This window comes from Charadrius vociferus, unplaced genomic scaffold (genome assembly GCF_000708025.1).
Source record: "Charadrius vociferus isolate BGI_N301 unplaced genomic scaffold, ASM70802v2 scaffold39, whole genome shotgun sequence".
In the NCBI taxonomy this organism is placed as follows: Eukaryota; Metazoa; Chordata; class Aves; order Charadriiformes; family Charadriidae; genus Charadrius; species Charadrius vociferus.
Genome location: NW_009650188.1, coordinates 3,695,136 through 3,718,456, shown reverse-complemented (window position 1 = coordinate 3,718,456; position 23,321 = coordinate 3,695,136).

Genomic DNA, 23,321 nt, shown 5'->3' with positions numbered 1-23,321 from the left:
ACAGTAAAACAGAGAGCTGACAGGGTGTTTGTCACAGCTGGGACTGTCCCCGCCAGGCTGAAGGTAGCTGGATGATAGGATACACAGGAGAGGACACATTGTTCCTCGTCTTGGCCGTTACAGCTTTACAAATGACTATTCCAAGCTTAGTTCCAAAATGGTGTCGTGGCTTTCGCTGCTGTCATCAATTGCCATCAACACTGCATTTAGCTGACATAATTACTTATTGTTACAATCAGTGCCCATTAGGTTAAAGCTAAATTACAGTCTCAGTCCTTGGGAACTGCCTATTACATCCATATGAATACGCAAAGTTCATCACTCATGATTAACGTTGCTACAGTGAATACAAAAGGAATTAGTGAGGACCTGTCACTTATTGTAAAGTGCTGCCAGATTATGGTATCAGAAATGATGTGTCAACTGTTAAAACTTAATAATCCATGCTGGAGTGCTGTATCTGATTATAACACTGATCAAAGGAGAGGCCTGATTGGCACTCGGAAACGGAGGCTGGGTGGTTATGAGACCGATAACCTACATGGGTCAGGAGTCATTGACCAAATGCCGGAGCCGTGGCTCGGTACGCTCACCCCTTAGCCGCGGGAGCCACGAGGGGCTGGGGACCCTCCTGGGGGCACGTGCCTGGCTGCTGGTGTGGTCAGGAAAGGATTGACGGGTCCGTTCCATGGGCACGTGTCTGAAGCGGGAAGGCTGATGCAGCTCCCAGCTAGGAACCTCCTTATTCCGGCAGGAGAGAGCCTGGGGGTCCCAGGCTGGGATTCAGTCGCCCTATGCTCTGGCTGATGGTGCAAATCGCTCTACTGCTGCCAGGACTGCCATTTCCAGACCCTGTCTCATGCACTGATGGCACCCGAGTGGAGCCTGGGAGCAAATTTCCCCCAATGTGGGCTGGGAGGACCTGAGAGGTCTCCCCATTTTGTTGTGTTTGTTTCCAAGCAGTGTGCAATCATGTATGTATTGGTGAATGTATATATATGTAAGTATATATATGGGCACATGTGTATGAATTTAGAAAAACCCCTAAGATTTTCTTTTGATGTTGCTCACAGGGACTGTCTGATTTTTCTGATTTGAAAAGACTTCTTTGTTTTGAAATTGGGTTTTTTTGCATTTTTCTTTCAAACTCTCAAGACTGAAGAAGATGTTTTACTTAACCTCAAACACTGTAATGCTGGGGGTTTTCTTTTTTTCTTTCTTTTTTTTATCCTTAAAAGCATCCTACAAGCCAACATAAAGATCTGTTGTTGACCTCTGCTAACAAAGTCCTCCCGGGAAGAAGAGCTGAACCATGCAGGCTAAAGCACATGGCCTTGACAGAGGTTGGGTAGCTGTAAATCTGCATCTGGCCCCTGCTAACCCCTCAAGGCAGGCTCTGGCTGAGCCAAGGGACAGCGTGGTCCCTCCAAGTACATGGCATTTTGCTCCTTATCCAGCGGTGTGCCTGGAGCCAGGATGTGGGGAGGTCCTCTTCCATGGCTAGGGTTTGTGTGAGCCACACACCAAAATCCCTGCATTCACTCTTCCTCCTAGCCCCACGTTTTTGTTGATGGCTACTGGTTGCAGATGTTTACTACCGGCCACGACCTGATTTGCAGCTGAAAGCCGGCTACTTCATACCAACACATTTACACTATCCCTTACCAGCTTAGGTTTCCTGACAGCATTTTGCATGTCCATCAAGGAGTATTTAAAACACTTGTAGGTCTTTGGTCAAAGGCTTCTGGACAGTTTGCCTGACTTCTGGCAAGTGCTGTGCTTTCTGCTCTTGCTGTCATGATCACAGTGCTCCAGCAGATGACAGAGGCATGCTTGTCCTTTCGATGCAGGGTTGTCCTTGCTACTAGACAGTCCTCGCTGTCTGAGTGGCCGGCAGTAAGGGCTGTAGCTCCTCTGCCTGCGGCCGGCTTGGTTGGTGCGCAGGAACTGAAGGTTGCCCTCATGCCCCCAGGTGGTGTAACCATTTCTATTCTCGGGGGAAGGTCCATCTCTATTCCCTTCAGCAGATATCTCCCTCTCTAACACCCTCTCTACTGAAATGGAAGGCAACATAACCACCTGGTCTCACTATTACTTCTGAGCAGAAAGAAATAGCAGGTCTGGGGGGCTTCCAGGGGAGGCTACATTATTTTTTAGTGATAACAATATAACATATCATGAGCTACTGCAAATACACCTCGATTCCCAGATTCTTTCTTGGTTTTCAGACCCGTTGGTCACTCCTACCCCTGCGGGCCCTGGAAATGCTCAGCAGCAGCAATACCAAAGCAGGGGAAGAAAAGCCATTCTCTGGAGAACACCGGCTCTGGGGGGACCGGGGGAAGATCTGTTTGCTAGTGATTTCAAAGTCCTTGCTTAAGACCTGTCTGCCATGGTACCTGCTTGAAGGTAAGTCTGGCTGCTGGTGAGCTGTGACAGTGTTCTCCATAGCTGTCCACATCATGGGCTGTGAAACCACCCAGAGCTGGGCTGCTCTGCTCAGATTTCTCTAACCAGGACCTGTGTGTCCACCATAAAGCTACATGGGTTCACAAATGGGCAATTCTGGAAGGCCGTGGTAGGTATATTGGTGCTGCTGCTGGGGTGTCTGCTATGCTTGTGGACGCTCCAGGCTGTGTGCCCAGGCTGCCCCATGCTGCCTGGTAGTGCCCACCACTGGCAGCTTTTCCTGAGAGTTCGTCTCAGCCTTCCCAGTGGTTGTTTGAGCTATGACTTCTTATGCATCCACCACTGACAACACAAAGAAAAGCCTTTGGCATGTGTGAAGGCATGTTTGTATTGTGTTTCCCATCCTGGGTTCGTTGTGTTTCGCAGGTCTCCAGACATCCTCAGCTCTCTCCTCCGGGCTTGCTCCAGTTGCGCTTCATCTTGTTTGAGGAGCAGTTGCCTTTTTTTTGCACCGGTTTGAGTCTCCTTTTCCCACAGTTCAGTGACTCTCAGCTGCTGCTGTCATTGTTATTACCTGGCTGGCCCATGTGCTGGGGAGCTGTTGGACAGCCAAAGGAAGAAACATCACCCACCTCTCTTGCATAGCATCCTAGCTTTTGGTGACCCTGTCTTCACTTCTTCAGTTCCCTGTTCTGCCTTGCGCTAGGTACACATATGCTGATATACGTGTATGTGGCATCATGCAGAGATTGTCTTCTCCAGTATATTAAAGGGCCTGATAGCAGTACCAAGGGCCTAAAAAAATAGTCTGCAGAACTGAAAGTTTCAGGCAAGCTTTACATAGTTTTCCACACTAAAACTTTTCTCTTGCACTGATTCTTAGGGTAGTTTGTTTTGGTTTGGTTTGGTTTGGTTTTTTTTTTTTTTTTCCGGTTGCCTGGGATGGCAAGAGCTGGATTTCTTTCTTTTCCACTGCAGCTCCAACAAAGCAACGTAACTAAAACCACTTGTTTGGGCTAAACTGAAAACTTAAAACATCTTTGGTGTGAACCTGCAAACAAGAATTCCCAAGTCCCACTCTGTTCTGGTTCAACAGATATATTTGATCTCTGGAAAAAATAATGAAATATTTACTTATGCTAGGTAAACAAAACTCTCTTTAGAGGACCTGAAATGTGATCTGTCATTTCTATTTCCAATCATTTTAAATGTCTGTATAATTTTAACCATAAAATGGAAAGCGTAACTGGCCAGTCACTGCAAATGGAAATGTTCCTTTTCAAAGCATTCAGATGAAACCTGTCATTTATTTTCTTGAAGGTTTCCTGTTTGTTGGCTGGTTTGGAAGTTGGCAGTTCACCGAGATGAAGTTGTGCAAAGTTGGCTGTTGCTGAATTTGCATTTTTTTCCCAGAGGAGAGAGACTTAGAGTGAAAAATGTTGCTGTGCTGCATCATCAGGAGCTCCTCCCATCACGTGGGGAGGCACAGGTCTGTCCTTCCTCACCTCTTCCCCCTTACCAAAGTACTCGGATGCCGATTCCCCTCATCCCCGCTCTGGACACGGGATTACAGCTCCGGCTCCTCTTCCCAGTGCATCATCAACATGTTGTTTCCAGGGTCATAAATTTGCACTGTGATGAGACACAACCAGATGTTAGGATACGTGAAGCGACTGGCGAAGCAGCCTGCCTGGCGCAGCCCCCATCTCCGGAGTCAGCCGCCCGCTAATGAGAAGCAGGTCTCTCGCCTCGAGCTGGGCCAGGACAGACGGAGAGCATCCCCAGGAGCAACTGTGGAGCTGCCATCTTGACCCCCTTCCTGCTCTCGGTGCCCGGGGAGCATCTCCAGGGCTGGATTCAGGCGCTTTGGTGGCTATTGGCTTCTGGCGGCCATCTGGAAAGATAGTTTGGCCTGGTACAGGGGGAAAACACACAAGGCCATGGTTCTCCTTGCTAGCAAGGAAGCCGGTTACGATGCCATGTGATGCTTTATCATGTAAAAGCACTTCTGAGGTGCATGTTTTGGATCATTTGTGTGGCTGAACAGGCTGGTTTTTAATGGAGAGACGCATGGGAAAGTGAGGTCTTAGCTCAGGATGCTGACCCGGTACCCTTTGCCGGGAGCCAGTGTTCACTTGGGGTACCTGTTTTCAGGTGGCTCCAGCCCCTGTGTCCCCATGGCCTTGAGGTGCCCAAGTCACCTGGGTGGGCAGGGAGCTGGGGCTGGGGAAGGTTGTGCTGAAAAGCAGGTGAAGGGCTGCTCGTGGGGAATGTGTCCCTTGTGGGCTGTGAGGGTCCTCAGGATGGCTGCAGCCTGTCGCCAACGTCCTCTCTTCACGCTACCGTTTCAACCCATGTCCTCATGTCCCTCAGTGTATGCTCACTGGGTGATGTTTTGGGGCACACACTAAGCATCAGGGGATCCGCACTCTGATTACAGTCCCTGGGCACAACCATTCTGTGAGTGCCTTCTCAACGTGGTCTCCTCCTTCCACTGCTGGTAGTCCCGGCTGCCCTGGGTGCAAAGCTGAGCCCTGTGTGGGGCTGGCATGGCTCCATCTGCTTCTTTGCAGCATCAGGTCAGCCCCTGCGTCACAGGGTGAGTCTAGGCTTAAAGATGATCCAGTGTGGAGTTCTAGCCATACAGTTACTTCTCTTTTTATTTGCTCTTCCCTGGCCCGTGTGGGCGTTGGTGGTACTTCCTTATGCATGCACCCATTGCACAGGGGCGGGCAGGTCTCCTGTCTCCTTTTAGCATCCAGGTAAGCACAGAGAGGAGAGAAGAACTATTTGTAGCAGAATGAATGTGTTGGTACCAGACCCAAGGGCTGCAAGTTGGCCAGGACATCTTCAGGGAATGCTCCTTGCTCGGAGGTTTAGAAACAGCCTCCAAACTGAAGAAAAAGGAGATGGAGCATGGTAAGTCCTTACAGGGGACAAAACACTGCAGTGCCCCTGACCATGAGCAGCCCTTGCAGCTGCTGCTCCAACGGAGGGGAAGCCCAGCTATCCCCAGAGGTCTTGGCCACCAGCCCAGGGATTTTCCCAAAGCCATGCAGGAGGGATGGGATCAGGCAGTCCTTGGGCACGTGCCCACCAGCCCTTTCCAGTGATGTGAGAGGGAGAGAAAGCTCTTGTGGCTCTGCTCAGCCTCCCGGGAGGAGCAGCCCATGCACCAGCCACTGAGCCCCATCTGACCATGAAGGGTATCATCACTGTCCAGGAGAGCCACTGCCCTTCCCATAGGAAGGCTAGGTGAAATGGGGCTGCCCACCAGCAGCTCCTGGGGTTGCATCTTGCCACCCCAAGCATGTACAGGGAAGGAAGGGACGCCCCGTTACATGGGGTATGGAGACCTCTGTGTTCCTACTGCGGCGTGGAGCGGCCGCTCCATTGTGCGGAGACTCGTTGGAGGGAGTTTGGGTTAAAAGGGGTTAACAGCTCTCTGCTGTAACACATGATTGGTCTTTATGAGGTTGAAACTCTTGTCTGTTTGAGGCCTACAGATGATGCTAAAGAGCACAATAATGACAGCAATTCAAAGCAATCTAATTATGCAAACGGGAGGCTAAACAATTTCATCATCCTTAAATTAGATTGTCCTAATGAGATAAAGACACCAATTAATCCTGAATTAATTTCAATAGCCTATTTCAGGCAAACACTTTAATATGCAAATGTAAATGAGAAACAAAGCCTACTGTAGAATGCCAGAGTTCAAAACCTCTCTCTGCACAGCTGCAGCGGGTGTAAATAGTGTCTAATGAGTTTGCATGGAAAGACACAACCAGTTGAAAATTTTAGACTTCATAAAGCACAGCCGGTGCCTCAGGTACATGGCGGTGCCGAGCCGGGTGGGAGGAGAGGGAGGACTCACTCGGCTGATGCCGGGAAGGCCATGAGCCACTCTCTGCAGGCACACGGGATGGGTCCAGCCACTGCTGCCGCGGGAGGAAGGGCTTTAACAAGATGCTGCTCCGTAAAGCCAAACGTTTCATGCTGAGTACCTGGCCAGTCGCCTTTCTAGGACGCAGAGATGATTTTAATTAGCTGTTGCATAATTGTTTTAAATTAGCCGTTTTGCTAGGCACTCAAAAAAAAAAAAATCCACTTTTTTTTCTTTTAGACACTTGGCAGCGGAAAGGGCAGACCCTGGGATTTAGGTTACAGACAAAAGCAAACATCCTCCTGAGTTTCTCTTTACCTTGCTGCCCTGCTGCAACAAAGTACCACGAGCATTTGCTTTGAGCCATCGAGGAAGCAAGCCCTCGATCGCAGGGCCTGACTGAGGTCTGACTTCCAGTTTGCACTTTGCTTTAATTATGGGCACTGGGCAGAGGGGCTGTGCAGGGGTCTGCGAAGACAGCTACGGAAAATGGTGGCATCGATGGTGAGGCTCAGGTCTGAGTTTTTCCTGTTGCTGTGTCTTATCTGCAGCAGGTCCCAGGAATATGCCCTGGAGTAAGCTCTTAAAAAATACAGAACAACAAAACCAAACTGTCCCAGAATGAGCATCTCTTGGATATTTTATCCCTTTACCCCTCCTGCTGCTAAATCCATGCTGGGCTGCTGTTAGGGTCTAACATACGCCCAGAGAGGGTTTGTGTCCTTCCAAAAGTATTTCTTCATATATGTCAACCCTAGATGTTCTTCCTCTTTAAAATGTCCTTTCCGTCTTTGAATTTCCTCAGGTTTTATCTTCACCATCACCCTGAGGCAGCTCGTGCGGCAGGTTAAGGGGGCAGCCTGGGAGGAGGTGCTGCCCAGGGACTATCCTGAGCAGAGACAGGGCCCCTCTTGCCTTGCCACCTTCCCCTGCAGTCTTTCCAACAAGCCCTGACAAGGCACCAGCCAGGCTGGAAAGTGGTTAATTTTCTTCTTGACTTCACCCATTGGCTGTTATCAAATGTACAGGGATGGAGGAGGTAGCAGTGACATTCCCAGGGCCACCCGTGTTGGGATACACTCTGGGCAAACCCAGCGAGCTAAGCTTGGCTACCCAATGGGTGTCCAAGGCTAAGATAACTCTAGACGAGCTGTGAAAGTCTGGGGACAAAGTTGAGCATCACTGGTTGACCTCCACCAAGCAGACACCTCTTGTCTTCCCCGTGCATTGGAGGGAAGTCAGTCTTTGTTTCAGCACCCCATGGTTTTTGCCCTGTGTTTCATGGAGTAACGAGATCCTATCCCAGTCACATCACATCTTGCAGGGGCTTTCTGGTACAAAATAATGTCCCTACTGTTTATTATCCCTCCTGCTTTGGTTAGGAGGGCAGCGTAAGTTGTGGTCAGGAATTTCGGCACTTCTACTGGGAAATCTCGAGTAACCATCGTTTCTGCAACACGGCATTTAATCCGTGCTGGGTGGACCACAAACATCCCTTTCCATTTCTCCGGCCTTAATGGGCATGGTGGTTTATTGACAGATGAGTTGAGACAGTGAAAGGCCTGATGGCCCAGAGCTCGCAGCGTGCCAGCAGATCTGGAGATCTTCTATCACACATGTTTGTCCTTGGAAAAAAGACAATTGACTCAGTAAAATTGCTTAATCTCTGGCATGCTGGCTACCAGCACTGCCTTTTCTGCTGGAGCCCGCGAGACTTTTTTTTTTCCCCTGAAAGCATTCGGTGCTGCCTGAGCTCTGCTGGTGGATCCATCAGCAGGGCAGTGCAAGCTGTGTCCCAGCTGGAGAAGCTGTGCCGTGGACGGGGACCTGGGCGAGAGCTCACTGCTCAGTGCTGCTGCTGCTCCCCAACCCGCTCCCAGCCAGAAGAACAAATCCCTCCTACCCGGCGCCGCGGTGGGGACGGGGACCTGGGCGAGAGCTCACTGCTCAGTGCTGCTGCTGCTCCCCAACCCGCTCCCAGCCAGAAGAACAAATCCCTCCTACCCGGCGCCGCGGGGTTCAGGCATGCCCCGGAGCTCTTGGAGACAAGGTGTTGGGTTATCTGGGTCTTCGGTCCCCTTCAGGAGAATTGGGGGTTACCCAGACTTGGGGTGGTACCTGGGGCAGAGAGGATGGCAGGCCATGGAGGAGCCCAGGGTGGGGAAGCCGTTAGCAGGCACAAGCCGCGTCCAAAAGAGGATTGCTGCCTAGGGCCGTGGTTTCCCATTAATTAATACCAGATCTGCGCATTACCCAGTCACCCCATGGGAGAAATTGGGTCTGAATCAGGGGTGAGCACATGATCGCATTTTTGCCAAATTACCCGGCTCGTACAATATGGTGTGCATCTGGCTCCCTGCCAGCAGCGGGAGCACAAAACAATACCTGATTCAGCAGAAAGTCTTCCTGGCCCCTTTGGAGATCTTGTGAAGCAGCAGAAAGAACTTATATCTGTTCAGCGCTTCGCATTGTTTCCAGGCTTGGACTGGGTGCTGTAAAATTGGATTTACGTCTGCGGGGAAGCATGGCCAAAGGAGCGCAGCCTCTCATGCCAGTGCAGTTTAAAACTAGATGTGGGGATGGGTCCAAAAGCAAGTCCTCCTGACTTTCCATCCAGTCGTGGGCTTCATTGCCTGGATCCATCTGTCGCTGAAGCCTGGTGATCCCTGGAGGAGCTGGGCGTGCTGCTGAGATCCCGAAACGGGGACGCTCAGTCATGTTCTAGTTAAAGGGCTCTAACAGTCAGCCAGGGGACTTGTAAAAATGTTACCACAGGGTCTCCTGTTTATTCTCACGCTCTTCGTACTCTGCTCACACATTAAAAGATGGTATTTTTTTAGCTGCCAGTGCTGCTGTCTGACGAATCCAGCTGTTTTCTTTCCCCCTCTGAAATCATGACATTTATAATCAGCGTTTAGTGGAAAGCCGCCTGAGCGGTACTCAGAGTGACCGGGTGGACTTGTGGGGATGCTGGTGGGTGCATGCCCTCCACCCTGGGTTCACCTGGCCAAGCTGGTGCTCAGGCTGCCGTGCTGGGGATGAGCTCCCACCCTGGGTGATTCTCCACCCGAAAAGCACGCAGCCAGCTGGGATGGCAACAGGCTGTCATTTAGCTTGCCAGGGGCACGGGCGTGAAAATCAGCCTCAGATTTGCAGTTGCCTGAGCAAGCTGGACTCTCCTCCCCTTCTTTGTGCACCCCTCTGGTGGGGGAAGGCAGCAGGGAGACCAGTTTGGGTGCCTGGTGCTGCCTGTCTGCTCTCCTCGTGACTGCCTGGAAGCTCCCAAGGGAAAGGCAGAGGGAGCCAGGGATTCCTCTGTTGTGGCATGGTTTTTGGGTGGAGAGGGCTGGGAGTTAAAGTCTGATGCGGAGTAATGGGGGTCTCCTGATCTTCCTGTCTTCTAGAGGAAAGAAAACCACCACCATCCCCATTCCAGCTCTCTCCAATCCCTACCCAAAAAATCCCTTGAGAGCAGCCCAGAGCAACCTTTGCTCCCTGCCTTGAATCAGCCCAAGGAAAAGCCCTTACATTTTATGCATGTAGAAATCAACTTTTTTTACACCCGTGAAAAGGGTGAGGCTGGGGTGGAGGGAAGCGGTGAGGATGCAAACGGTGGGCTCGGAGGAAATAAAGCTGCTCGGCACCAGCAGCAGGTTGGTTACTGATGAGCCATCTGAGGTGCAGCAGAGAATCTGCATAAAATATTCCTCGTGGAGCTCGGGTAGCCGGTTCCAGCCCAGATAACAGTCTTGACAGTCGCCGAGGAAGGATGCCTTTAACCTTCACAAAACTGAGAGGACAGCAGAGAAATGAGCCAGGCAGTGGTGTCATGAAAATCACAGCCTCAGCGGTTTGGATGTGTTTCGCTCTACCGCAGAGTTTTGGGCAGCAGAGGGAAAATAAGCAAAATGCTGGGAGGAAGATGTCAGCTGGGCCAAAGGCATGTTTCTGTGAGAGCTATAAAACTCCCTTGCAGAAGGAGGTCTTTGCAGAAGTTGGCTACTGGTGGTCCTGGAGAGGTGGAGATGCTGTTGCTGCTGGATACTCCATGCCGCACAAAGGTTATGAGAAGGAAAGACCACCCAGCAGAGGTCCAGTAAGACCATAACACAGTGGTGCAGCCCCAATGGGATGACACCCACCAGCTCTTCCAGGCCTTCAGGGGCTGCTGCTCACTAGCATGAGTTTTAAACCTTTCAGGACAACCTTTTCTATCATAAAAGGGGTCTCTGGGGGCACAGAAGGGTCTGTGCACTGGGCTGCGTGCTTATGGTTCAATTTCTGCCTGGGGATACGTGCCCAGCCTGGTCTGCAAAGGGGCTGTACAGGTTCTAGTCAGCTCTCCAGGGGCCTATTTGCAGCTCCTGGTGGCTGTGGTGGCTCCTTTCTTCTGCACAACCCTATAGTTTTCTTCACCCTGTTCTCTACCCACCTCCAACCAGTTCGCTAGTGGGAGCCTAACCTTGAAATCCAGTTTGGCTTTCTGAGGGCTTTTTTCCTCCTCTGTGCTCTTGTGGAGAGTGAAAGAAAGGGGAAAGCAGAGCTAAACAGCCCATGTTTGGATGACTGGCGCTGGGGGATTGGGGACCTTTCCTAGTTGGGGTTTAATGGAATGGGGAACCCACGTCAATATTTGGGAAACCAAAATAGTGGGAGCCTAACCTTGAAATCCAGTTTGGCTTTCTGAGGGCTTTTTTCCTCCTCTGTGCTCTTGTGGAGAGTGAAAGAAAGGGGAAAGCAGAGCTAAACAGCCCATGTTTGGATGACTGGCGCTGGGGGATTGGGGACCTTTCCTAGTTGGGGTTTAATGGAATGGGGAACCCACGTCAATATTTGGGAAACCCTGTTTTGTTGTGAATTTTAATGCAAACAACGATCCTTGTAGCAAAAATTTTCACCAAGCTCACCACACCAAAATAATTTGACAACCAGCGTGGGATGCCCAAATGTGCGCTCAAAGGCAAAACCCTCTTCTGTCTTCATGGCTTTTTTTGTTTGCCAAACCACGTATTCAGTCCATGCCTCAGAGCAAAACTGAACGATTCAGTATTTGCAGCCACGGTTTCCAACCGAGCTTTTCCTGCAGAGCCCCAGCGAGGTGGCATCTGGCTGTCCCCAGACGAGCTGCATCCCACCAGCGCTGGTGGAAGGCAGTGCTTCGGAGACCGTCTTGTGACATTGACACACATTAAAAAAAAAAAAAAAAAGGAGGATCAGCTCTTCATCTGGAACGGAAATAAAGTTGGTGAAAGGACGGATGTTTTCTCTTTTGCTTTGAGGTTAGAAAACAGCAGGAAATCCTTGCTTGAAGAAAAGGCACATGGCCCCCAGTATGACTTGTGCCGGCTTTGCTGCCTTGAAGTCAGTCTCTAGAAACAGTTTTGCGGTGGATAAAATTTCACAGACTTTCCATGGTTTCTGACTGCAGCTTCTCTCGTGCCTGCTTTGCAGCTAAACCTAAATTTTTGCCATATTTGCGCTAGCTTGGAAGGTGGTGTTCGTGCAATTGGTATCACGTAGCTGGGTGAAGCAAATACTGGTTTATCTCAACAACTTTACATGTGACAAGACTAAATACTGACCTGAGCAAGAGTTTGCAGAATCGGCCTTAGCTGGAGCCTCTGTTTTTGTCCAGGCACCTGACCCCACAAAATCTTTGCAAAGCAAGCGATCCCCTCACCGGTGACCCCACAGCCTGCAGAACTAACTTTGCCTTTCTGGCTTATTAATAAGCATCTTTTCTGAGTAACCAAGATGTATTGAGTTGGGACTCCCCAGGTACGAGCAGCCAGAGATAGCTTTGACTTTTCCTTTTTTTAATTTACCTTGTGGGGCTGTGGGAAATGAGCAATCCCTCCGGCTGTCAATATTGCCAGCGGTGCTACCATCGCCATGACAAGGAAAGGGGGGGCAGCGGGGGGCTGGAGAAACCAGGCACCCCGGGACTGGCGTCTCAGCCTCGCGCCCAACCAGAGCTGACATGCCTGGTGTGACAAGACTCGAGCCGACGGCGTTCTTGCAACTCCCAGAAAATATCTTTTGCTTCAGCTCTTTCCCCTTCCCAACTTTCCCAGACAGATTCTGCCTTTTATTTATCCTTCCTCAGCCCTTCTCTTTCCTCTCCCTGCCTGAAGGCTCCTCCTGGGGGGCTCAGCCACTTTGCAGAGGGGCTCCTTTTTACATCTTACCTCTTCACAGAGGAAACCTCCACGTTCACAAAACGCTGATGGTAGTGGGGAGCAGGGTGGCCTCGGGGAAATCTGCTCTGCCCACTCGTGTGGGAGCTGCTGTGTCACTCTGCATCCCTGCCTCTCCCACCGCCCTCTCCTTTCCCTTGCAATAGCAGCCAGGGCTGTTGCTGGAGGTGGTGCTTTTGGGGTGGCCCGGCCTTGGTGGTGTCTCAACCCATACTTTCAGGGAAGAGAGAAAGCAACCTGGGTTGCCAGGGAGGGAAGTGCATCACCTGTATCTCAATTAAGTGATAATGAAGTGATATAATACAGCTCAGCTTAATGTGGCTGGGAGGAAGGAGATAAGGAGTTCTCAGTGACTCCCTTGGCCTTTGTGCTCTCCCTCCTCTTTCTGAGGGTGCTCAGCATCCTGTGACCCTCCTGCACGCACTGTTGGAGACCTGAGGGCAGCAGAGTCATCAGGCCCCATGGGGATGATTCTGCTGCTTGTGGATCACAAACTGTGAGTGGGGTATTGTGGAGACCAGGGTGGGGGTAGGGGTTTGGGCATGTTGCCCAGGTCCTTGTTGGTCCAGTGTGTGGTGGTACTGCCCATTACTCACCTAGTGTTTTCCAAGCATATGCTCTTTTCCTTGCCTGATTTAAACTGTTGGACTGAAGTATGGAAGACAGTTTGGTATCATTAGGGTTTTTCTGGTTGTGAGCATGGTGTGAGCCCTCCTTGCTGGCACTGCCCCACCTGGGCAGAGCCAGGCTGGGCTGATAGGGGCTGCTTTGTGATGATTTTGCTGGTGCTTTGAGACTCACTTTGAGCTCCCTGGTATCCTGGGATGTGCTCAGCTCCTGCGTGGGCTCTTGCCGGCTTTTCCCCTGCACCTGGTGTAGGTAGGAACTTGTTCCTCTGCCTGTGCTAGGCAGGCTGTGGTGGCGGCTTGGGCAGGAGTTTTGGGGCAGCTCAGGTTTGGCTCTGATGTGCAATAGGACCAACAGCAATAAACACACAAAGGGTTTTCTCCTATTGCATCTGACTCTAGCAATGCCATGCGAGAAGTCCTTTAATGTGAGCTCACATCTCATTTTGTGTTGCACAAATGTCTTTTCTAGTGCTCCTGTGCCACAGATCCAGCTGCGTGCTGAAGCAGGTGGGCATGTCCTTTGCTGCCTTCCTTCTGCTGAAGCAGAAATCATCTGTTTTGGGGATGGGGGTAAGAGAAAAGCTGGAGGATGCTGCAGGGGATGGATGCTGACCCCAGGTGTGGTGTTTCTCTTTGTTCAGCCTGGGACAGGGTGGGTGGGGAGGAACCTGGTGGAGAGAAGGGAAGGGGCTCCTTGGTGTACCGTCACAGCTTGCTCAGGAACTGGGGAAGCAGAGAGTCAGGAGGGGCCTCTTGGTTTCCCAGACCAGCTTTTGGGTAGTGTTGCTATCAATTCCTGCAGGCAGGCTGCAAGGCAAAAAAAACTGGTTTCCCATTTCTTTCCCACTGTGATACTCTGCACCCAGCTGCCAGCAGCTGCTGAGGCAAACCTTGTTGCCCAGGTGGTTTTGGGCACCTTCCCTGATGGCTCCTGTGGGAACAGGCAATGTGTGGTTTGGGTGTTCAGTTGTTTTACGTGGCCACCACAGCTGGGCTGCTCCTGTCTCATGTCCCCCTGTGCAGCAGGAGGCTCCATCCCAGTGCCATTTGTCTTCGGTACGTTCCATTTATCTCCGGTGAGAAGCTTCAGACCCAAACCATCTTAAGTGATCTACAAAAGACAGTGATAAGTACCTTCCCCCGTCATTACGGCTCCATTTTATCACGGTGGTGATAGCAATAATGGCGGTTGTAACCCCCATCAAGTCCACTTAACATGGTTCATTTTCAAAAGTCACTCAATGCCTCCTGACAGTCCGGCCGGGCGGTATGAAAAGATCATTTAACCCTGATGATCCGAGGGAGCCGGCAAGTGGGAAAAGGAGCCCCGGCAGCCGGAGAGGAGCCAGCACGGGGTGGGCAGGGGAAGACCATTGATTTTATGACAAGGGGCAAAACCACTGTCAGTGTGGAGCGGTGTGGATTGGGGGGACGTTTCAATTAGTGCTGGCGGGAGAAATTCCCAGGGAAGGCAGAAAAGCCTGGGCTGCCTTGCCTATTATTTTTTTAACAGTGAAAAATGAACCCAAAATTAGAATCCCTATTAACAATTAGCGTAATTAAAGGCGACACGTTATAATTTCAGCAGAAAGGCACTTTATGATGATACGGTGGCCTGAGATAATTGCACCCGGCGCTTGGCTGAGGCGAGCGGTAAATGGACGGTGCGGTGGCCCACCTGCCACTCACACAGCCCTGCTATTATCCTGCCTGATGCTGCTCTGGTCCTGCCTCGCTGTTAAAAGTAAAGCCATCCCCTCACGACCTCGGAGTCATTTAGAAATTGCTCCTAAAGTGCACTTTGTTTTACAGGATGGGGCGGGAAAATGAGTGTACTGGTTTGCAGTGGAGGTGCAAGGTGCCCCATGGGTGGTTGCTGCTGTCTGGGCTGTGTCGATGGCCGGGTTTTGCAATCGCGGAGGAGATGCCATAGCAGAGATTATCCTCTCATCTGCCTCACCCACTCATGTCAAGCCCATAGCTCTGTTTTGCTACCAAGTCCAACACAAGCTTCTCCGTGAAGGCATCCAGCCCTCTCGCCAATGCCGCATCTCAGCCTCAGCATCCCTCCATGCATGTGCTGTTCCTCCCCAAACTGAAACGGCTGAGGCTGGGGGACCAAGCCCTGGGTTATGAGCTGCTCTCCCCCATCCTCACCTCCCCCAGGGCTCCCACTGCCCACCAGGGACAGCCTGGGGACTGCAGCCTGGCAGCTGTCACCTGTGATGGGGGAAGAGCCTACTGATGCTTTGAAAGCAAAGTTGCTCAAATTTGGCAAATGAGCAGCACATGCTCTCACTTTCAGGTTAGCTTATCTGAATAATTACATGAGCGAAGCTATCCCAGAGTGTCTTGGAATATGCAGAAATATATTCCATCTGTGTATGCCACAGCATCAAAGTCAAAGAGCTCTATGAAAGAAGGTCGGTTTTGCTAATATTTGAATTTAGGGTAGGGGGTGGTGGAAGAAACACTAAAAATCAGAATCGTACACTGCCAAAACGATCCATTTGGTTTTAGGTCCAAAAGCTTAAATTTTGACTTTTTTTTTTTAATTTGAGATAATTTTGGATTATAGTTTACATAAGGCAATGTGAACCTTGAAAGTGTTCAGCTGGAAGCAGAGCTGTCAATTTTGTGGCAAAGAAGCTCTTTGATCATCGGGTGAGGAATTTTTTTTTTTTTTTAGTTTTTCCTTTGCTGAGGATCTAGAACTTGCTGGGGATGTTTCTTCTGCGTTTGGAATGAAGTCAGGAGAGTGGCTTTTTTGCAGTCCCTGCCCCTCCAGTCACCTTCCCGGTTTGCAGGGGGATAAATACAGGAGTTCTTGGGCTCCTGAGTGTGGGGAGCATCGTTGCCTGTGGTGCTGCTCCATCCTGGGGTGGGGGAGTGGGACCATGCTGGGGCTAGAGCAGTTTGCTCCCGGTGGAAGGCAGTTACTGGCAATTTACAGCGTGTTCGAGGAAGTCCCTTGGAAGAGGATTTAAGAGTCGTTGAGTCAACATGAAACGATATATCAGTTAATGAAGTTTAATAGCACTGAATAAGAACTGCACTGCGGCTCTGGGATCCTCTTGCAAATGCAGTTACGGTCTGAAAAAGAGAGGCTGGAAAAGCAGTCCCTTGCTCCTGTCCATATGTTGTTCCCTCCGTGCTTTGCAACTCAGATGCCTTTAATCGCAAGCCAGTCCCACAGAGGTGATAACAGGAGCTGGCTGGCATCTCTTCTGCTCCTGCAGCATCAGCGGGAAGACGAGTCCTGGGCATTTCAGAAGAGTGAGTCAGGCCTTTCCCAAATTAGCTCCAAAACCAGCTTTTCAACAGTAAGGCCTGGGGTGGAGCTCTGCTCTCCTCCCTGTAATTCCTCTGAAGGTCTTTGAGCTTTGCAGGAAAGTAACTTGTCTAAAATAGTGTTTCCCCCCAAACACATGTACTCAGGAGTGAAAATCTTGGCATCCTGGACAGGGATTTGCTGATGGCAATTTCTTTCTTGTGAAAAATCTAAAGATGTCTTGGGACATCTGCAAAACTAGGGGGTGGGGGCCTGGGAGGGGAGGAAAATGAGAAAGAAGGCAAAGAAACTGCAGGAAGTGTTGCCCGGATGGCAGATCCTTTTCTTATAGCCCTACCCTGTGCCATCACACACAACTGCTGACTGCTATGATCCTGAAGGAATGGGGCAGGTGGCACTACCCAGAGTGGGAGGGCAGAGATTAGCCCTGAGCACAAGCTCTGAGTTTCCTAATTTTTTTTTTTAATTTAAAAAAAAAAATAAAAAATAGGCAAAAGGGGTTACAGGGTGTGCTGGACTGCAGAGCTGTGCAGGAGGGAGCATGTTCATCCCTCTTGGGGTGAGGGGCCTGGATCCTGCTGAGAGTGGCTGGGCAGTGATGCAGGGAACAGCTTGTGGTCCATGCTGGGGTACCTAAGAAGTTGCTTTCTGTTGACAGGCTGTGTCAAACCTGTGTAGCTCCCACTTGCACAGCAAAGAAGGTGCTTGGAGGAGCTGCGAAGGCAGGAGCTGTACAAATTGCCCTGCAGGCACGGGGTAGGGAGTGATTTAGGGCTGAGCAGGGCTGTATTGAGATGACTTTTTCAGGGGCCCATAATTCAGCATATCAAAACTAGTCCTCTGAGGATCTCTCTCTGTGGCTTGTCATGGTAAGCACCTCAGCACTTGTTTACACTATCGTCCTTCTGCCTGGGACGGTGCGTAGTGATGCAAAACTTGACTGGGTCCCATAAGGTGCTTGGAATGGAACAGAGCAAATCTTCCAGGTGATGCTCAAATAGTGACTCAGCCTGCTTTTTCAGAGGCGTGCACGTTGGTGGGAATTGCTGGGTAGGTAGCGCTCCTGGAAGCACCAACCATTCTTGGAGCACTTCTGGCTGCAGAGAGGAGGAGGAGATCACATCCCCTCTCCGACTGCTCCATCGTGTCTGACTGTTCCATCATGTCTGGCTTCTCTGAGGGCAGCGTCCTGCTGTCCCTGCTCACCTCCTGCTCTGCCGGGATGCTGCTTGCTGTGACAGGGAGGCGAGCATCGAGCTCCTGTCTTTGGAAAATCTTGACCCAGTTTTCTCTGGAGCACTCGGAGACAGCGTGTTTAACGAGTGCTGTGTCCCTGCCAAGCTTTGCTGTGCTGCTCTGCCAGTCTGAGCAGCCGCTTGGCTCAAGAAAACGCTGCAAGAATTTGTCTGTCCTGAGGAGGGCATTGCCTCTCCCAGCCTGGCCTCAGCTCTGGAGGTCTGGACTGTTCTTGCAAGAAATGCAACCAGAAATACCACCATTAGGCAGGTCTGATGGGGGGAGGTGGAAAAGCAATGATGAGTGTTTTGGGTTGCTCTGGTTTGAAAGAATCTAGGACTCGAGTGCATGCAGGGGGCTCTTTCCAAAGCCCATGGCTTGTCCCTGGCATCATCTTTTCTGCTCAGCCCTCCTGTGAGCTCCCTCAAAGGGAAAACTGGGCCTGGCTTGTCACATCTCACTGCTGCTGTTTGGTGCTGGGGAGGGTGGCTGTGAAGGTGACAAAGTAAGTCCCTGTGTGCTGTGTCCCTGCTTGGGAAATGCTGACTATGCAGGTGCTTGCAGGGCAGGGGGCTTGCAGGAGGTGACCAGACCCCCAGGGAGGGCAGTAACGGGACATAGGTGGGAGCAGCACCTGCTCCAGTACCTCCCTGTGCCAGAGTCTGCAATGTCCCCTGGCCATACCCTTGTCACCAGGGCAGGAGCCACCTCCAAACTCACATGGCCCCCACCTCTAACCCTGTGTGTCTCATGCAATACCCTCAGCCTCCCCATGAATGCTGGCAGTAGCTGAGAGGTGCTGCAGAAACTGGGGGGCAGAGTCAGTGCTTCGCACCCTCCCCATTTCCCAGCCCATGGTGGGAGGTGGGCAGTGATCTCCACAGAGTGGGCACCTCCAGGGACAGTGCCAACACCTGCAGTGAGGGTCCCTGCTGCAAAATGGTACCAGTGTGGAAGGGAGGGTGGAAAATCCAGCAGGGCTGAAAGCTGCTAGATGTGTTTTGCTGGTGCTGGGCAGGGTGGGAGGAGAGTGTGTTGGAGATGAGGGGGCCTGTGGCGCATCCAGCACCCTGGCAGTTTCAGGCACATGCATGTATCGGAAAGGGGACGTACCCCTTGGCGCGCTCAAAGTTCAAATATTTAGAATAAATAATACCTGACCCTTTCCCCTCCTCTCTCTTCCCTTCCCTCTCTCTCTCTCTCCTTCCCCAGTGCCAGTTCCCAGTAACCTAGGTCCAATAATTCGGTTGTAATAAAATGTGACTGCTGGGGCTATTTTTACGGAGCTGGCACTCATTTGCATGCCGGCTCTGTGTGGGGCCCCAGGCAATCTTTTTTTTTTTTTTCTACCCTCTCCCTTCCCCCTCCTCTTCCCCCCCACTTCCCCCACCCCGCTGGCATCCCTCTGATCAGAAGTGACAACAGAAACACAGCCGTATTTCCTGGAGATTTACTGAGTTAGACGATGAAAGCTCGGAGGAACAGTAACAATAGGAAGGGGGATGCGAAGGAAAGCGGAGGGGGGAAGTTCCTAAACTGATAGTTTTCAAATGTCAGCTCTGCTCTCGGGGGCTCTGTCGGCTCTGGGAGTGAGCCCGTGGCTTATGGAAATGCCAGGAGGCAGTTGAGGCGGAGGCGTGCGGATGGAAGAGGCCAGCTTGGTCCTGCTCATCCCCCAGGGCTGGAGAGCCTTTGCTCCTTCTGGGTGGCTCCATAGGGCTTTGTCCTTGACCTTCTGGTTCTGCCACCCATCTCCTTAGGGGGCTTCTGGGTGCCTCCGTGGATGCTGCTGCTTTTCCTTCGGGTGCTGCATCCCTCTGCATCCTTTGAGCAGCCCAGAGGCAGTTTCTTGCTCAGGAGCTCTAGCCTCCCTCACCCTTCTCCGCCCTGGGGTGTTCCCTGGGCACTGGAGAGAGGAGTGTGGTGGGGACCCGGTTGGGACATGGCAGGAGCAGAGGCTACAGGTGTGACAGTAGCTGAATTTATTGAGAAATTTGCCTTTTTGTTGTGATCGCTCCCCTCCCAGCCTAAATAACCCCCTGCTAAAAGTAGGCTTGGGAAACAAGTGCTGATCTTCTGATGCCTGAGGCATCTTGGAGCAGGGCTTCAAGCTCCACATTTAAAGGTGCCAAGAGGCTCCTTGAGCTGTTGCTGCCACCAGGTTGCAGCAGATCAGATGGGGGGAGGTGGAACAGGGGTCCTTGGTGGGGATTTTGGCCAGAAGCCAGCTGGGGTGGCCAGACACTTCAAGCCCTGCCAGTGCATAGGGCACCAGGCAGCCAATGCTGGGGAGCACAGAGGAGTGGGAGCAAGGTGGGACTGCAGTGCCCTCTTCTTCCACCCTACCAGCTGCATGTGGGCACCTAATGCTCTCATGCCAGCTATTTTATCAACCAGCTCCACTGGTGATGGGGACAAGTGGGACCCTCCCAGCTGGGGCCTATAATACAGGCTGCTTGGTTGCTCCTGTCCTCCTGCCTGTTCTCGTCCCTGCTCTGCTCCCTCTCTCTTTCTCTGTTTCTCTCCTCAGCGCCACTGTCAAGCAACTTGATCACCTGCCAGCCCGTATTGATTTTTGCTTCCCAATCTCCAAGCTGGATGGAAGGAAAAGATTAAAAACAGTTTGTCAGTTTGAAGTTGAATAAGAATTCAGCACAAGGGACATCGCAGCGGCTTGCGGGGGGGTGGGGGAGAGTAGAAGGGGTCAAGGCCAAAGATGATGTTGGGGGGAGCACAACCATTTTGCACCCTCTGCTCCAGTGATGCCCTCATGGTGTCCATTGATGCCCCCCTCAATGACCTCCCAGCTGCTGGTGAAGGTCTGCCTTCATCCCTTGCCCTCTGGGTCTGGGCATCCCGTGTGTGTTGCTCCGGGGGTCCTGGTGTCCTAACATCCCCCACTGTGGCATCTCAGCTACCTCTTGCTCCTGATCTCTTAGCTACTCCGCTGGTGGTGCCCAGCCCCGGTGCTCCCATCCCCACGTGTCCCTGCTGCTGGTGCCATTAGTATTCATGTGCTGAATACTGCTGTCCTTGTCAAGACTGAGTGGGCAGACTAAGGAAATTTGCCCTTCAAAAAATGAGAATCATTTGAGTCAGGGAAGCTCTTCCCTCGTGCGTGTGGTTTCCTTGCCAGCCCGAGGGATGACGAATGGTTCACAGCCATCCCTGTGCAGCGAAAAAAGGGCTGTTTGGTTGAGATTTGGCAGGTTGTGCCGGGTACAAGCAAGGGTTGTGTGTGGGCTGGGTGTGGAGCTGCACGCCATTGGGCTGCATTGAATTTGGGCTGCATGAAGGGGGTCGTGTGTGCTTGCCCAGGGTGCGATGCGCCATCGAGCAATGGAGGATGCTCAGAGGCAAGAGGGAGCCTCACAGGTTGATTCCTGCACACCCTGAGGTGTTGGCACTGCCAGGCTCAGGGCTTGCACCACTTGCCAAAATCCCCTAGCAGAGCTGCTGAGCCCACAGGGTGGGACAGAGGGATGGCAGCCGAGGCTGGAGGCATAGTCATGGGCCTCTGCTGCTGCCGTGGGTGAGAGCTTCTTGTCCTGTCATTGCTTTTCCTCCTCTGTCTTCTGTAAGAGAGGACAAGAGAGCTGGAGGCTGAAGACTCTCCTTCCTTGCTGCCACCATCTCTGGCCAGTATCCAGTAAGGATCTGCTGAGATATATTTGCCTACATAAAAGAAGTAGGCTGGATTTACTTCCATTTATACCTGCAGGTGTATTTCCTTATCTAAATAATAGATGGTTATGTCCTCAACCAGGGTAAGCTGGCAGAGTTCCTCCAAGGTCAGCAGAGCTGTGCTGACCAACATCCAGAGGAGAGGACCTGGTCCTTCAAAGAAACAGCAGTGCAGTAGCTGTGTAGGGTGAGGATGGAAAGGAAGGTGTCCCTGTTCACAAAGGATTTGGGAGGTCTGGATTGCAGCTCCTGCAACTGTCCAGTGTCTCCCAGGACAGACATCTAAGCTACAGGTGGGGTCTGCTCCTGCTGATGGAGGACCACCACTTCTCAGTCAATGGGGAGAGTCTGGCACCTCCAGAGGGCTCTTCAGCCTGTCTTGGGTGGTGTGGGAGGTGGGTCAGTTGCTGGCAGCACCACTTGGTCTTTTGATACTCTGTTTTACTCTCTGGCTAAATCAAGGTGGTCTTTGGGGAGCGCAGGATGGTGGTGCTGAGGACAAACTCTCTACTGTTCCCATCTTTTTCCTTCAACCCCTGGATCCAGCACCCATCTCCTCTCCAAGGTGATATGTACCTGAAGATCTTCTTTCCTCCCATACCTTCATCAAGCCGACAGCTCCACTGAGGGTGATGCCCAGTGGAGGAGAAGGGTTGAGCACAGCCAGAGGAGTGCTGCTTGATCTGCAGGACATGATGTTTTCTGTTACCATCTCAAGGCTTTCGGAGGGGGGTGGTTATTCTCATTCCTTGCTGAACAAACAAGGTGAGAGAGCTGCCAGCTGAGGCTGGTGGATGAGCAGACCTGGCTGCAGACTCTGAGAACGCAGTGGCTCCAAAACTCTCATGTTCCCTCTGCTCCCCACTGCCCAGCCACAGCACAGGAGGGCTGCGACATCTGCAGTGCTGTCCCCGCTGTGTGGCTTTGAGCTGATGTTTCCCTGTCTTGGCAACACACAGAGCTTGAGGAAACCTGTGCCATCTCTGCAGCTGCTGCAATGGCAGAGGAGCTGATTGACCTTCTGAGACCCAAACCTCTGCCTTGCCCAGCCCCACATTTCCCAGCGAGGGAGCTGGCGTGCAGGAGCTGCTGAAGGTTTGCTCTCCTGGGGTGCCCATCGAAGCTGTGAGCGCAGCCTTCTGGGCCCCAGGTGAGCATGTCAACTAATGCACACTGACAGGTTAGAGGGATCTCTTCACTGGGGAAGCTGTGGAGCATTGCTAAGATAGCTAATGGTGCTGGCGCCTGGGAAGAGGCAGGTGGACTTGCTGCTGGCCTCAGCCACACACCTCCACTCTCTATGTAAACCAGAGTGCCGGGGTGGGCTGGCTGTTGGCCAGGAGTGGCTGGGTGACACTGGCTGGAGCCAGCCTGAACTGGGGAAGCAGGGCAGTGGGGTGGTCTGCTGCTTGGTCCCATGCCAATGTCTGCACCGCAGCCCCAGCACCGGAGGGAGGAAGGTACCATGATGCAGCATCGTGTTGGGGAGGTCAGCTCATCCTCCCCATGCTGCTGGCAAGTAAAGGCGGACCCCAAAAAGCCAGGGCTGGCCTTGGTGGATGGAGTCCCTGCCTCTTCTCCCCAGGGTGAGAGCAAGGTGCTGTCGGGGGGCGGCGGGTAGGAGATGCCAGAACAAGTGAAGCACAAGAGGCTCACAGGGAAAGGTCATGGAGAGTTTTAAGTAGAAATGTCACTGTTGTTCTGTCAAAAGGATAACAGAGCCAACACGCATGCGGCAAAGTAGCTGCTGCCGTGGCGGGGAGGGCAGGATCACTGAGCTGCAGCTTGCTGGCCCCCCTTTGCCCAGCCCCGGGGAAAGGGCTTGGTCGGGGTTGGTCCCCTCCAGCCATCACCTCCCCAGCCTTGCACTCCTTTTTCCTCCCTCTCCTCCCCTCTTTTCCCAGTGCTCCTCTGCTCTCTCTTCCCAGCAGGGTCCATTCTGGCACCATCGGATCCAGGTCCTGAGGAGATTGTGGCACCTCCTGGGG